Source organism: Toxotes jaculatrix, chromosome 14, assembly GCF_017976425.1.
Source record: "Toxotes jaculatrix isolate fToxJac2 chromosome 14, fToxJac2.pri, whole genome shotgun sequence".
NCBI lineage: Eukaryota > Metazoa > Chordata > Actinopteri > Toxotidae > Toxotes > Toxotes jaculatrix.
Window position 1 is genome coordinate 4318956 of NC_054407.1, and position 17102 is coordinate 4336057.

The window sequence follows — 17102 nt, forward strand, 5'->3', positions numbered from 1 at the left end:
CTCTAAATTATCCATCTAACGACTGCAGGAAGAGAATCATTTGTGAGTACAATCCACCCTCCTTCTCTTCGTTATGTCAGCGTTAAACCGTATTAAAGAATTGAACCTTTGTCTCACGCTGAGCTCTCACCTTGAAACTGATTGCAGAGAAGGATTTTAGAATATCAAACTGAATCAATCCCGAGGAGAATACATTAGAAGTCATACCTGCTGTGATTTTGTTCTCTGTCCATTTTAAGTGCTGGACATTAAAAAGTCACAGCACAATAAAGGCTATTACTGAAGTATTTCACTTCTACCTGCAGGCTTTTAATGGCTGATCAAAGATGGTACATACAGGGCTACGTGCACACATGCACTCAAAGGGCCCACACACAAATGAGAACAAATTCATTTGTACATGCACAGGCTCTGAAAAGGCAGACTGAAAGTGAAACTATAAACTATAGTCCAATAAAATGATACTGTGTCAAGGTGAATGAAGATGTGGATGTCATTACTTCTGTCCACTGTCCTGTTGAGAAAAGACAGGAAATATTCTCTTTGTAAAATGACATCCCAGGTACGGTCTCAAATCATATTTTAAGCAATGATTAGTTACACAGTGCAAATCAAATAGAAGGTAGGCAGTTAAATTAACATCTTTTTCATCTGGGCTGGGGAGGGAAGGGTGTGGTGGGTGGTGTGGATGGGGTGTATGCAAACCCCCCCCCCCCTTTAAAATCCTTCATTTAATTTGTGTTTTTCTTGACCATTTACACTGTCCTTTGAAGACACCAGAACTGATCGTGAGTCAAAAACTAGATATTAATGCCCAGGGCCTGAAATACAACACGAACAGAACAATCAACAACTGCCGGCAAAAAATTCCTTGTATGTGTTTGCGTACTTGGCGAATAAAGCTGATTCTGATTCTGATCACATATGAAGGAAACATTATTATAGAGAGGTTTCATGGCATTTCTGTTTTTGTCATATTACCATTACATGTGTTTACTGCTCATCTTGGCAGAAGAGACGCTGTATGTTAGTGACATTCCTGGATAAATATAGAATAAATAAATAGATAAATATATAGCATACGCACTCATCAAGCATTTTATTAGAAACACCATCGTAATACATGGTCAGAACAATAGTCAGACGGACTGAGACATCCAAATGATGACTTACACCACCAGCAACCTGAACTGTTATGTTCAGCACAGAAACTCTGGTCTCCATCTGTGCTTTGTAAGCTTCCTAAGACTTGGATGACCTCCCTGCGAATAACACTTTGTGGATAACAGAAAAATGTTTTCAAAGAACACAATCCACACTGCACTTAGATTTCCTCCAAAACATATTAGATAAAACCATTTAGAGGTATATTCAGTGGGAGAGAGGTTTGTGGTGAGAAGTTTGACAGCAAAAATCCAACAATGAATATCAAATATTTTGGCTACGGTACATATATAATTCATAAAAACTCAAGACTTCAGGAGCAGTACTTAAATGAAGAAAAAAAAAGAAAAAACATTTCTCCAGCCTCCAGCAACAAAGTGCAGGATCATTTTTCTGGTTTTGTCTCATCTCACAAGTTTTGGATCAGCATCAACAGGTAAAATCCAGTCTTTATATTTCCTCTTAAATTGGATAACAGTCTAATTCATCTTTTTTCAGTAATGGCTGATTTACATCAGACACCTCATTAAAATACATGCAAGTAAAAGGTTTGTTTCATCATCAGTTTCATTCTGTATTCTCAAGTTTTATTTGATATATTCAGACTTTCAGTATTCCACCTCCATCAGTTCCTGGTGGCAGTGCTTTCACAGTTGGCAGTGTTTGTGGGAGGGCAGCCTGTGTTGTTACTGTGCTCGCACCTGCTCCAGGTTGACTGAGACACCTGCAGAGAGGTGGGGCAGGAGGGCAGGAGCTTCACCAGGGTAATACACAGAAATCTGTGTGCATTCCTCCTCTTGGCATAAATAATGTCAGAAAAAAGCCAGACATTTTAATAATTATTATAATTGACAGATTAATTGTAGTCTGTCTCAGTTCTTTCCACATCCTTTCCCACCTGTCTGTCCATATTATTTGCATTATTTGTTGCATCTTCATTTGTGTGTCCTGTTTACTATCCTCTCCCCACTTCCCTATGTCTGTCTTTGCTGTTTGGTCTGTGCTTCTCTCACTGAAGTGAGTGGTTTGGAAGTGATGTCATGGACTTCTGAGCACCAATCAGCATTAAGAAACACCTGAGTACATTTCTTTATAAATAATGCAAAAGACTGTATTTTATGAATCTTGAACTTTGGTTGTTGCTTACTTTTGTCATGATATTTCATGCCATAGAGAAATACTTAAGACATTTAGCTGTAATTCTGAGCGTATTGTAATACTAATTCTAAACGTGAATGAAGTTAATAAAGATCAGTGAATGGTGTGATAAAATGTGATTGGTTTAAGAGACAACACTCGTGGCTTTGCTTCCATCACTACTCTCTGCCTCTTTTCTCCCTTTAGGGAAGGGCTTGATCATCACATGTGACGCAGCCTGCTCTCTCTCTCTCCTTGTCCAGCTCCACCTGTACCTCTCCAGTCCCCTGGTTGGTCAGGGATCAGGGCTGTTGGTGGGTGCTACTACAGTAATCCAGCCGGCATGATGAAAAGATTCATGCTGGGAGGGAGTGAGAAGAAGAAGGACACAAATACAACACACATACTCTCATGAGTATCATATGAGGAAATGGCTTGTCTGTATTAAGTGATTAATTATCAGTATGAACTGAAGAAAATTGAAAGATGGAAAGAAATCAGCTGGGACAGTAATGCAGCAAAACAACTATTTAAAAGACATACATCAGCGTTTCAACCCTCATTTAATCAGGTAGTCTAAGTGAGAATGATATCTCTTTTTCAAGAGAGACCTGGGAACAAGAAAACATTCACAAACAAACACACAGTCAGCAAACAGAAATAACTCAACCAAGAAACAACTAGTAAAAACAATTACCAGTTTCATTAAAAAAAAAGAAAAAACACAAGATAATAAAGTTTTACAATCTCCATGGGGTATTAAGGGTTCTAGTTTGAGGGCAGTTTGCAGTTCATTCTACTTAAAAGGTGCAAAGTACTTGAAACCAGTTCTGCCAAGATTAGTGGGAACCTAAGAGATATCTGATATTAAGTAGTTATTGAATCATGTTTTATCGATATAATGTAGGCAATGTGTCACGTGATAAAACCTAAAGCACTATGATAAACAGGTTCAGCTGCTGAGGTAATGATGGAGCAGCATGACAGTGGAAAATTCCTCCATAATCAAGTACAGACAGTAAAGTGAACTTCACAGTGCTTTTAAGTGATAATTGGAAAGCAACAGAGGCTGAGGATGAGTCAGAGCCTGGGCTGGGGTGAATCCCGGGGCGTTTATCTGCATTCAGTAGGAAGAGTGATGTTATTTATATATGATGTAAATACCACTGGACCATGGATAGACTCCTGTGCATGATGGTACATCTTGAATGGGAGATGCCAGCTGAAGACTGAGAATGAGTGTGTATAGTATTTGATAACAGTCAACCTTTCCCTCTAACAGTCACCACAAATAGCGCTGTCTTCTCTGCTCCTTCTTTTTAGAACACCACATGGAAACAGTGATTTTGAGTGTGGGATTGTGAGTTGAAAGGAAACCCACTGAATCATACAGTGCAGAAAACACTGACAGACTTACTGTACTGTATAGTGTTACATCTGTATCTCTCTCCTTTTTCTTTCTTCGACCTTTTATTTCCTTGACAGAGGTATTTTCCTCTTCCTGACACCACTCTTTATTTGGGAAATGCTGCTATATGAATATGTGCTGTAGGTATTTGGGTAAACAAGCTTTGAATGTCGTCTGAGAGGCAATGAATTTTGAAGCAGGCTTCAAAAGATGAAGTTCAGAATTCTTTTAAGACAGCCGTCAGTTTATGACTAAGGCTTTTTTCTTTTTTTTCTGAGGACGTCCATGGATTTTTTTTTTATGTCAGTGTTTTTTTTGCTTCTGCAGAACACCGACAGCAGTCTCTGCCAGCATTTGTTTGCAGTGCCAGTGTAAATCTACATGGGACTAAAGACATTCTTTCAGAAATGCATGAAAGCCGTTTCATTTATTTCCGTAAGCTGCAGCAACAGAAGGAATGACTCATTTAATAGCATTCATGGAAGCTGTTTTTGACAGTTGAAACTGTTTAAAAGGATCGAGAAAAATAAAAAGTGTTATTCTGAATGTGAGTACTTATACAAGGAAATATTTCATTTCCTTAGTGTTGTGATTCTTCTAGAGTGTCCTTGCATGGCAACATCCAAACCTAGAGTAGCTAGCAAATGGGTAAAGAAGCCAGTGATCTTTCAGAGTCCGGGACGGTGATTTTCAGAGTGGGGGGTGGGGCTTTACATTGGGTCCACAACAACTTTAGAACATTTACTGTAAATTTACATACAAGAGTCAGGCAAAGTACTGGCTATACAGAGCAGTCACTTATCAAACAATGACAAAATCTTGCACAGTACACATGATCTGAGTAGCTCAGCAGTATATGACTTATGGCTGAGTTATCAGATTGTGATTGTTTCTGTGGCTCTCTTGGTCTTCTGATGGGACGTTAACGAGGAAATAACACAGCTGAACTGAAAACGGTGCTCTCAGTCGTCATTGAGGGGAGCTCCACTGCTAAACGCTATTGATTCCGTCAGTGACGATGGTGATTCAGTAAAGTTAGTTTACTTTGAAGGTTATCACATACGGCTTTGGAGCACTAGTACCAGATGCTTCAGTTGTGTTGAGCTGTAATAGTCACTTTCAGCACAGACAGAGCAGAAAGATCCACACACACTATTTCCTCTGATGTTGGTGTTTTCTAAACTGGGCTGGACATCAGTGCAAGTTTACATGTTGAAATCGGATCATTTAATATTAGTGTTCCTTCATTTCCACTCAGTGATTAAACTGGTTTCTTTACAGAAATGCAAGTATATAATTAAACCACATTTTCAGCCTTTGCCTGATTCATAGTGAAATTTGGTCAATTTGCGTTCCCCTCAAGATCAGCCCTCAGGATGAACTGTAATTTCTTTGGTTATCTTCTGACTTTTCATCCAGTGCTATAAACGTCAAAATTTTAATTTGTCCAACACTTTGGCTTATGATCAGATACCAAATGGACATGGTTTTAATGCAAAGCAACACTGTAGCTCCTGATCAGTAAAACAGTTTCCTACAAGTTATCTCTTGTTAAGAAGATGAATCAGCTGTTTGATCTGTTGCATTTTTATTAATAAGAAACACCTTAACAAGTTATGAGTCTATCAGTAATGTCTGATGTTGCTTGTTCTTGGAAGAAACAGATTTCTGGATTCAGTTCATCCACAGTCCTCTGAGCATTAGACAAGAGACAAAACTTATCATTACAAAAAAAAAACAAGCTTTGATCGCTGAATGACAAGATGTCTCTTATGCCACAGTTGAACTTTGCCTTGTGGTTATTGAAAAGTCACACCTTGGTGTTATGGAGGAAATTGATTTTGATCCTGGACAACAAGAACCTTTTTCATGTCTGACTGTGGGGGGCCAGCAGGTGTGGAAAATCCTATTTTATAAAAATGTTTCGGAAAACTGTGAACACGTGATGGATGTAGTTCCTGATAGCTTTGTATGGATTTACATCGTGCTTCAACCCACATACGCTCAACTGCAAAAGAAAAATAAAGAGATTAAATTTGTTCACAGACTGCCTGATTCATCTGAAGATGAAAACCTCTTTGCCCCAGACTAAAATCACTTGATTATTCAGGACAATGTCATTTTTCAAGTGGTTGACCATCCAGAAGTGGTAAAAATGTTTCATACAGTGCAGGCACCACAGAAACACGAGAGTTAAGATGAGCTGAGATACCAAGGGAATAACAGTCATACCATCGGACCGAATAGCAATTATCTGGTGTTGTTTAAAATCCCTCAAGACAGAGCATATATTAATATATTAGCTCATCAAATCTTCCCAACACAAAAAGCCTTTTTATTGGAAAAAATTTTATCAGGCTACAAAAGATCCTCATGGCTATTTAATCATCAACCTCATGCCTACCTGCCCAGAGCAAGACAGAGATCAGGAGTATTACCCAATCAGTGGCCGGTCATCTGCATAACTGAAACAAGATCAATTAGCATGGCTGCCAATTTCAATGTTTGAATTTGAATATAGTAAAAGGATTTCCCAGTAGGTGTAGCATCTCATTTTCAAGGAGGTTTTATAGACACGAATACCTAAATTATGAAACACGTACAGACAAAAGGGGCATCACATAATACACACTGCAAACGCACAAATACAGACCGTTCACTCACCCTCTCCCACCCGCAGACCGCACAAAGACCCAGATAATAAATCAATTACATCAGCATGAGCAGCAACCGAAGCAGATTGTCTCCAGATTATCTGTAGGACAAATAAACTGAAGATCCAAAGTATGCACAAATTCAAAGCATAAACCTGCTGTTTAAAGATGAGAAAATAAAATAAAAAGATGACCTGAAGCAGCAGAAAGAGGTAACAGATCTCAGAAAAAGAGGAGAATTATTCCAGTTGGAAGGAGCTTTGTACTTGCATCTTTGAAATTCTTGGAACAAAGAATAAGGGATATTGCATATGTGTGAGTATTTATGAAGATCTACACGGAAAACTGGGGGGGGGTCATTTCATCATGCCTGTCAAGACAGTTAATAATTGACAGCATACACTTTGTGCAGTCAGTCAGTCGGAGCAGAGGGAGGCTCATACATGTTGCCAATAGTTCAGTGCTTGTTATCGTGAAGATGTATGTTAATAAAAAGACATTCAAAATGAACTGACTCTACGCTGGGAACGACACACTCAGAAACAAGATTTGCAGAAACGATGTGGCCACCTCCTCTAAATGCAGAACAAAACTGTCAATTTAAATTTCATTTGCAGAGATTTTACTACATTGCCAGGTTTCCAATATTGGGTTTGTAAAGAATAACCCTGAGTCTGAGGAGATCGATTTTTTGAAACAAGGCTCCTGATGTTAAGATGGAACCTTTAGCAGATTCAGTTGTGTCACCACAACACACGTGCACACACAAAAACACACACACAAATGAAAAGAACAAGAAGAAGTGAGAGGCAGGTTAGCTAAAATAAAATAAACATAAAACAAACACAATCCATGGTTTCCACAATCATTAGCCTATGACGACACAACACTGCATTGCTATGACAGTTTTGACTGAAACTGACGTCGCCAGCATCACAGTTTACAACAAACACTGACTCACTCACCACAGCATTACACCACAGTCAGACTCACCTAAATAAAAGTGCAATAAAGTTATAGTTCACAATTAACAGAGCAGAAAGAAATAAACTGAAGTTACTACAATAATATACTTAATGACCCTGTTACACAATGTGATCCAGGAGAAAGAACTAAACAACAAGCAGACAAAGTTGGGAGGTTGGCAGCTTGCAGGATGATCTGCTCACAGCACAGTCCTGGGGTGGCGAAGGAGAGGTCTCAGATAAAGAACTCAGCTTCCTCCGAACATCAGAATGGTTTTGATTTTCCCTCCACCATAACTCCCAGCATACAATGATACAGCAGAGAGTCTTTGATATCAGGGGCACAGAGATTCTTTTCGACAGCATCAAACTCTAGGGGAGCTCCCTTCTCTCCCTGGTGAAATATAAAATCCTCATTTTGTCCTGGAAATGTAAGAACTTGACCAGGATGGCTCCAGAGCAGCTGTAGAGCTGTAGCTGAAGGTGGCAGAGCCGTGAACCCTTTCAATAACCGGCACAGAATAAAGGTTCTCCTTGCCCAGGAAAGTGGAGTCAGCTGGTTCACGAAGGTGACCCTGTCTCTTCCTACACTTTGTTCAGTAATATTCACAAAACTAAAGCTAGATGACCCACTTTTATTCTCAGCGACTCAACTTTATCCTTCAGGCAGGCTTTTTTTTTTCCAAGTGTTTGCACGTGTTTTGCACACATCATCAGTGTTATCTTCACTGAAGCCCACCCTGTGTTCCAACTCTGAGATTTGCAGACAAAGTGAAGACTAAGATCCCTGAATGTTGGTAAGACCAGTTTTAATGGTCACAAGCTCTGAGTCAAAGTGAGCAGTCGCTTGAACTTTGATGTGTTAAATGGCTGCCTAGGTTGCTTGTGGGGAAACCTCAGTCTGATCCATGGCAAGAAGCAAAATTTAAGTTATAAAACTATTGTTCGTAAGACTTGTTCCTCTAAGTGTGACTGTCTTTTAAAAGGAAACACACCCATGCCTGTGGGCTGATACAAAAAAAGGCAAAAGAAAATTAAAGCTGCAAGGAGCAATGGGCGGGCCCTTGCACCAAATGTGAGCCGCGGGAGTGGCAGCCAGCGCAGCCATGCACAAGAGTCCTCCTATGTCCTCTCCTCTCTGTTGCTCTTCTCCCCAGAGAAGCACAGCAGCATACAGCAACAGAAAAGACATGGCCCCTCCTAGCAGGGGGCGCTATGAGTGTATCATCATATGAGCATATAAATGAGTTAAGAGTGTGAAGGTCATCCTGATTATCTGTGCAGAGCAAACATGTAATTTGGTTTAATGGACAGTGTGTTATTTGTAAATTACTTTAGTGTTGTTTATAGTTTGTGTAGACATTTCAATGGTGTTATTTTCAGCCACATATGTTAAGAATACCAGGTTGTGAATATATATATGAAAAAGTTAACTTTAATGGACATTTGTACTTTGAGTGAGTTGTGTTTATGTGACTACATGTGTAACGTGGTTACAAGAAGGTTGCACATGTTAAGAAAAATTATCATGAAGTTTGTCAGAGGATAACTCACGCAGTGTTCAGTTTGAGAGACGTTGATGAAGCAGGTTAATGGAGCCTGTTGTGTGTTTGTCTGCTCTTTACATGTCTAAATCCTTTGCTTTCTCTACTTTCTCAACAATTAAGAACTATTTCAAATCATATACAGTCATGTACATCACCACTTACCCACAGACATAACGCAAAAATACATAACACATTATAGATTATATGTCATAAATCCATGCTTTGATTCTATAGCAGTAATACCATATGTCATATACATTATTTAAAGTAAGGTTTTCAACCTACATTACAACAGCATTTCCACGAATGCCATATCTCATTCTAACTAGATATGTTGATAACACAATATTTAAGAAATACTGTTGAAATATAGGTTTTGCTTCACCTTTATATCACTTCAAAAAGCAAAAGGCACTGGTTATGGTACACCTAGTGCACTAGGGTGGGGTTCAATTCCCTGCAGTGCCCTGCTAATAGATTGATGATGTAAGATCCACACAAAATCCTAAATCTACACAGCTTGTCATGACAACTAAATGCTAACACATCTATGTAGAATGTATGTATTTCCATCATATAGCTCACATGGCACACTGACATAAACAGACATTTATGGCTCCAAGTAAAAGGAGCTCAACTGCACAATGCCTCCACTATCTTCTCTTCTTTCCAACAGCCCTAATCTCATCTGCTCTCCAGATATACAGAGACATACACATGTGCAAAAGACATGTCTTCTCCCCCAGTAGGTGCTGTATGTGTGTAGCATAAAATGAGCATGTCACTATGTTCTCTTTTGTATGCTGATCAGCAATATTCAGCGTGATTGGACCATTCTCCTAGGAGGAGTTCATTAAAGTACAAACTGTGTGAAACGCAGAATGGCAGCATTTTTCCAAAATGGCGACCTTCCTGTACATCGTAGAACTTTCCCCAAAGAGACATTTTTTCTCGTATGGATGTGATGCATCTGTGTACCGCATTTAAAGTCTGTGGGTCTTACTTGGAATGTTTTCACACTCTAGGGGATGCTACAGAGCCGTTTGGCTGCGCTCGGTTGCATGGAAAGTGACAAACAAGAACTTTTCTAGGGTGAAAGTTTTGGTCATAGTTTGGTGAGTTTTTGAGCAGCTTCAGGAAGTAAAATTGGCCGACAAAGAGGCGGGAGAGAAAATAAAAGGGGAGAAGAGCAATAATAATCCCTTCAGTCACAAGTGGGCTTTGCACGAATTTTGTGCTTGGGCCCTAATAAAAAACGTCATAGTATAGGAGGCTTCAAAACTGGAAAAATAAGTCATACTTTAGAATGGCCTCAAAATGTGCCAAAAAACGTCATAGTATAGTAAGGCTTCAAAATCGGCCAAAAAAAGTCATACTTTAGTATGACCTCAAAATGTCATAAAAACGTCATAGTATAGTAAGGCTTCAAAATCGGCCAAAAAAAGTCATACTTTAGCATGACCTCAAAATGTCATAAAAAACGTTATAGTATAGTAAGGCTTCAAAATCGGCCAAAAAAAGTCATACTTTAGTATGACCTCAAAATGTCATAAAAAACGTCATAGTATAGTAAGGCGTCAAAATCGGCCAAAAATATTCAAACATTTTTTTGACCTCAAAATGTCATAAAAAACGTCATAGTATAGTAAGGTGTTTTTTTCGGCCAAAAAAAGTAAAAAAATTTTTTGAACTCAAAATGTCATAAAAAACGTCATAGTATGGTAAGGCGTTTTTTTCAGCCAAAAAACGTCATACTTTAGTATGACCTCAAAATGTCATAAAAAACGTCATAGTATAGTAAGGCATTTTTTTCGGCCAAAAAAAGTCATACTTTAGTATGACCTCAAAATGTCATAAAAAACGTCATAGTATAGTAAGGCTTCAAAATTGGCCAAAAAAAGTCATACTTTTGCATGACCTCAAAATGTCATCAAAAACGTCATAGTATAGTAAGGCTTCAAAATCGGCCAAAAAAAGGCATACTTTAGTATGACCTCAAAATGTGCCAAAAAACGTCATAGTATAGTAAGGCTTCAAAATCGGCCAAAAAAAGTCATACTTTAGTATGACCTCAAAATGTCATAAAAAACGTCATAGTATAGTAAGGCGTTTTTTTCGGCCAAAAAAAGTCAAAAATTTTTTTGACCTCAAAATGTCATCAAAAACGTCATAGTATAGTAAGACGTTTTTTTCTGCCAAAAAAAGTCAAAAATTTTTTTGAACTCAAAATGTCATAAAAAACGTCATGGTATAGTAAGGCGTTTTTTTCGGACAAAAAAAGTCATACTTTAGTATGACCTCAAAATGTCATAAAAAACGTCATAGTATAGTAAGGCGTTTTTTTTCGGCCAAAAAAAGTCAAAATTTTTTTTGAACTCAAAATGTCATAAAAAACGTCATAGTATTGTAAGGCGTTTTTTTCGGCCAAAAAAAGTCATACTTTAGTATGACCTCAAAATGTGCCAAAAAACGTCATAGTATAGTAAGGCTTCAAAATCGTCCAAAAAAAGTCATACTTTAGTATGACCTCAAAATGTGCCAAAAAACGTCATAGTATAGTAAGGCTTCAAAATCGGCCAAAAAAAGTCATACTTTAGTATGACCTCAAAATGTGCCAAAAAACGTCATAGTATAGTAAGGCTTCAAAATCGGCCAAAAAAAGTCATACTTTAGTATGACCTCAAAATGTCATAAAAAACGTCATAGTATAGTAAGGCGTTTTTTTCGGCCAAAAAAAGTCAAAAATTTTTTTTAACTCAAAATGTCATCAAAAACGTCATAGTATAGTAAGGCGTTTTTTTCGGCAAAAAAAAGTCATACTTTAGTATGACCTCAAAATGTCATAAAAAACGTCATAGTATAGTAAGGCTTCAAAATCGGCCAAAAAAAGTCATACTTTAGTATGGCCTCAAAATGTGCCAAAAAACGTCATAGTATAGTAAGGCTTCAAAATCGGCCAAAAAAAGTCATACTTTAGTATGACCTCAAAATGTCATAAAAAACGTCATAGTATAGTAAGGCGTTTTTTTCGACAAAAAAAAAGTCATACTTTAGTATGACCTCAAAATGTCATAAAAAACGTCATAGTATAGTAAGGCTTCAAAATCGGCCAAAAAAAGTCATACTTTAGTATGACCTCAAAATGTCATAAAAAACGTCATAGTATAGTAAGGCTTCAAAATCGGCCAAAAATAGTCAAAAAAATGTTTGACCTCAAAATGTCATAAAAAACGTCATAGTATAGTAAGGCGTTTTTTTCGGCCAAAAAAAGTCAAAAATTTTTTTGAACTCAAAATGTCATAAAAAACGTCATAGTATAGTAAGGCGTTTTTTTCGGCCAAAAAAAGTCATACTTTAGTATGACCTCCAAATGTGCCAAAAAACATCATAGTATAGTAAGGCTTCAAAATCGGCAAAAAAAAGTCATACTTTAGTATGACCTCAAAATGTCATCAAAAACGTCATAGTATAGTAAGGCGTTTTTTTCGGACAAAAAAAGTCATACTTTAGTATGACCTCAAAATGTCATAAAAAACGTCATAGTATAGTAAGGCGTTTTTTTCGGCCAAAAAAAGTCATACTTTAGTATGACCTCAAAATGTGCCAAAAAACGTCATAGTATAGTAAGGCTTCAAAATCGGCCAAAAAAAGTCATACTTTAGTATGACCTCAAAATGTCATAAAAAACGTCATAGTATAGTAAGGCTTCAAAATCGGCCAAAAAAAGTCATACATTAGTATGGCCTCAAAATGTGCCAAAAAACGTCATAGTATAGTAAGGCTTCAAAATCGGCCAAAAAAAGTCATACTTTAGTATGACCTCAAAATGTCATAAAAAACGTCATAGTATAGTAAGGCGTTTTTTTCAGCCAAAAAAATTCAAAATTTTTTTTGACCTCAAAATGTCATCAAAAACGTCATAGTATAGTAAGGCTTCAAAATCGGCCAAAAAAAGTCATACTTTAGTATGACCTCAAAATGTCATAAAAAACGTCATAGTATAGTAAGGCTTCAAAATCGGCCAAAAATAGTCAAAAAAATGTTTGACCTCAAAATGTCATAAAAAACGTCATAGTATAGTAAGGCGTTTTTTTCGGCCAAAAAAAGTCAAAATTTTTTTTGAACTCAAAATGTCATAAAAAACATCATAGTATAGTAAGGCTTCAAAATCAGCCAAAAAAAGTCATACTTTACTTTTACTTTCGGCCAAAAAAAGTCATACTTTAGTATGACCTCAAAATGTGCCAAAAAACGTCATAGTATAGTAAGGCTTCAAAATCGGCCAAAAAAAGTCATACTTTAGTATGACCTCAAAATGTCATAAAAAACGTCATAGTATAGTAAGGCTTCAAAATCGGCCAAATAAAGTCATACTTTAGTATGACCTCAAAATGTCATAAAAAACGTCATAGTATAGTAAGGCTTCAAAATCGGCCAAAAAAAGTCATACTTTAGTATGACCTCAAAATGTCATAAAAAACATCATAGTATAGTAAGGCATTTTTTTCGGCCAAAAAAAGTCAAAATTTTTTTTGACCTCAAAATGTCATAAAAAACGTCATAGTATAGTAAGGCGTTTTTTTCGGCCAAAAAAAGTCATACTTTAGTATGACCTCCAAATGTCATAAAAAACGTCATAGTATAGTAAGGCTTCAAAATCGGCCAAAAAAAGTCATACTTTAGTATGACCTCAAAACGTCATAAAAAACGTCATAGTATAGTAAGGCTTCAAAATCAGCCAAAAAAAGTCATACTTTAGTATGACCTCAAAATGTGCCAAAAAACGTCATAGTATAGTAAGGCATTTTTTTCGGCCAAAAAAAGTCCAAATTTTTTTTGACCTCAAAATGTCATCAAAAACGTCATAGTATAGTAAGGCGTTTTTTTCGGCCAAAAAAAGTCAAAATTTTTTTTGACCTCAAAATGTCATCAAAAATGTCATAGTATAGTAAGGCGTTTTTTTCGGCCAAAAAAAGTCATACTTTAGTATGACCTCAAAATGTCATAAAAAACGTCATAGTATAGTAAGGCTTCAAAATCGGCCAAAAAAAGTCATACTTTAGTATGACCTCAAAATGTCATAAAAAACGTCATAGTATAGTAAGGCTTCAAAATCGGCCAAAAAAAGTCATACTTTAGTATGACCTCAAAATGTCATAAAAAACGTCATAGTATAGTAAGGCTTCAAAATCGGCCAAAAATAGTCAAAAAAATGTTTGACCTCAAAATGTCATCAAAAACGTCATAGTATAGTAAGGCGATTTTTTCTGCCAAAAAAAGTCAAAATTTTTTTTGAACTCAAAATGTCATAAAAAACGTCATAGTATAGTAAGGCGTTTTTTTCGGCCAAAAAAAGACAAAAATTTTTTTGACCTCAAAATCTCATCAAAAACGTCATAGTATAGTAAGGCGTTTTTTTCGGCCAAAAAAAGTCATACATTAGTATGATCTCCAAATGTGCCAAAAAACATCATAGTATAGTAAGGCTTCAAAATCGGCCAAAAAAAGTCATACTTTAGTATGACCTCAAAATGTCATAAAAAACGTCATAGTATAGTAAGGCTTCAAAATCGGCCAAAAAAAGTCATGCTTTAGTATGACCTCAAAATGTCATAAGAAACGTCATAGTATAGTAAGGCTTCAAAATCAGCCAAAAAAAGTCATACTTTAGTATGACCTCAAAATGTCATAAAAAACGTCATAGTATAGTAAGGCGTTTTTTTCGGCAAAAAAAAGTCATACTTTAGTATGACCTCAAAATGTCATAAAAAACGTCATAGTTTAGTAAGGCTTTTTTTTCGGCCAAAAAAAGTCATACTTTAGTATGACCTCAAAATGTCATAAAAAACGTCATAGTATAGTAAGGCGTTTTTTTCGGCCAAAAAAAGTCATACTTTAGTATGACCTCAAAATGTGCCAAAAAACATCATAGTATAGTAAGGCTTCAAAATCGACCAAAAAAAGTCATACTTTAATATGACCTCAAAATGTCATAAAAAACGTCATAGTATAGTAAGGCGTTTTTTTCGGCCAAAAAAAGTCATACTTTAGTATGACCTCAAAATGTGCCAAAAAACGTCATAGTATTTTAAGGCTTCAAAATCGGCCAAAAAAAGTCATACTTTAGTATGACCTCAAAATGTCATAAAAAACGTCATAGTATAGTAAGGCGATTTTTTCGGCCAAAAAAAGTCAAAATTTTTTTTGACCTCAAAATGTCATCAAAAACGTCATAGTATAGTAAGACGTCAAAATCGGCCAAAAATAGTCAAAAATTTTTTTGACCTCGAAATGTCATCAAAAACGTCATAGTATAGTAAGGCGTTTTTTTCGGCCAAAAAAAGTCAAAAATTTTTTTGAACTCAAAATGTCATAAAAAACGTCATAGTATAGTAAGGCGTTTTTTTTGGCCAAAAAAAGTCATACTTTAGTATGACCTCCAAATGTGCCAAAAAACATCATAGTATAGTAAGGCTTCCAAATCGGCCAAAAAAAGTCATACTTTAGTATGACCTCAAAATGTCATAAAAAACGTCATAGTATAGTAAGGCTTCAAAATCGGCCAAAAAAAGTCATACTTTAGTATGACCTCAAAATGTGCCAAAAAACATCATAGTATAGTAAGGCTTCAAAATCGGCCAAAAAAAGTCATACTTTAGTATGACCTCAAAATGTCATAAAAAACGTCATAGTATAGTAAGGCGTTTTTTTCGGCCAAAAAAAGTCATACTTTAGTATGACCTCAAAATGTGCCAAAAAACGTCATAGTATAGTAAGGCTTCAAAATCGGCCAAAAAAAGTCATACTTTAGTATGACCTCAAAATGTCATAAAAAACGTCATAGTATAGTAAGGCTTCAAAATCAGCCAAAAAAAGTCATACTTTAGTATGACCTCAAAATGTCATAAAAAACGTCATAGTATAGTAAGGCTTCAAAATCGGCCAAAAATAATCAAAAAAATGTTTGACCTCAAAATGTCATAAAAAACGTCATAGTATAGTAAGGCGTTTTTTTCGGCCAAAAAAAGTCAAAATTTTTTTTGAACTCAAAATGTCATCAAAAACGTCATAGTATAGTAAGGCGTTTTTTTCGGCCAAAAATAGTCAAAATTTTTTTTGAATTCTAAATGTCATAAAAAACGTCATAGTATAGTAAGGCGTTTTTTTCGGCCAAAAAAAGTCATACTTTAGTATGACCTCAAAATGTGCCAAAAAACGTCATAGTATAGTAAGGCTTCAAAATCGGCCAAAAAAAGTCATACTTTAGTATGACCTCAAAATGTCATTAAAAAATGTCATAGTATAGTAAGGCGTTTTTTTCGGACAAAAAAAGTCATACTTTATTATGACCTCAAAATGTCATAAAAAACGTCATAGTATAGTAAGGCTTCAAAATCGGCCAAAAAAAGTCATACTTTAGTATGACCTCAAAATGTCATAAAAAACGTCATAGTATAGTAAGGCTTCAAAATCGGCCAAAAAAAGTCATACTTTAGTATGGCCTCAAAATGTGCCAAAAAACGTCATAGTATAGTAAGGCTTCAAAATCGGCCAAAAAAAGTCATACTTTAGTATGACCTCAAAATGTCATAAAAAACGTCATAGTATAGTAAGGCGTTTTTTTCGGCAAAAAAAAGTCATACTTTAGTATGACCTCAAAATGTCATAAAAAACGTCATAGTATAGTAAGGCTTCAAAATCGGCCAAAAAAAGTCATACTTTAGTATGACCTCAAAATGTCATAAAAAACGTCATAGTATAGTAAGGCTTCAAAATCGGCCAAAAATAGTCAAAAAAATGTTTGACCTCAAAATGTCATAAAAAACGTCATAGTATAGTAAGGCGTTTTTTTCGGCCAAAAAAAGTCAAAAATTTTTTTGAACTCAAAATGTCATCAAAAACGTCATAGTATAGTAAGGCGTTTTTTTCGGACAAAAAAAGTCATACTTTAGTATGACCTCAAAATGTCATAAAAAACGTCATAGTATAGTAAGGCGTTTTTTTCGGCCAAAAAAAGTCATACTTTAGTATGACCTCAAAATGTGCCAAAAAACGTCATAGTATAGTAAGGCTTCAAAATCGGCCAAAAAAAGTCATACTTTAGTATGACCTCAAAATGTCATAAAAAACGTCATAGTATAGTAAGGCGTTTTTTTCAGCCAAAAAAATTCAAAATTTTTTTTGACCTCAAAATGTCATCAAAAACGTCATAGTATAGTAAGGCTTC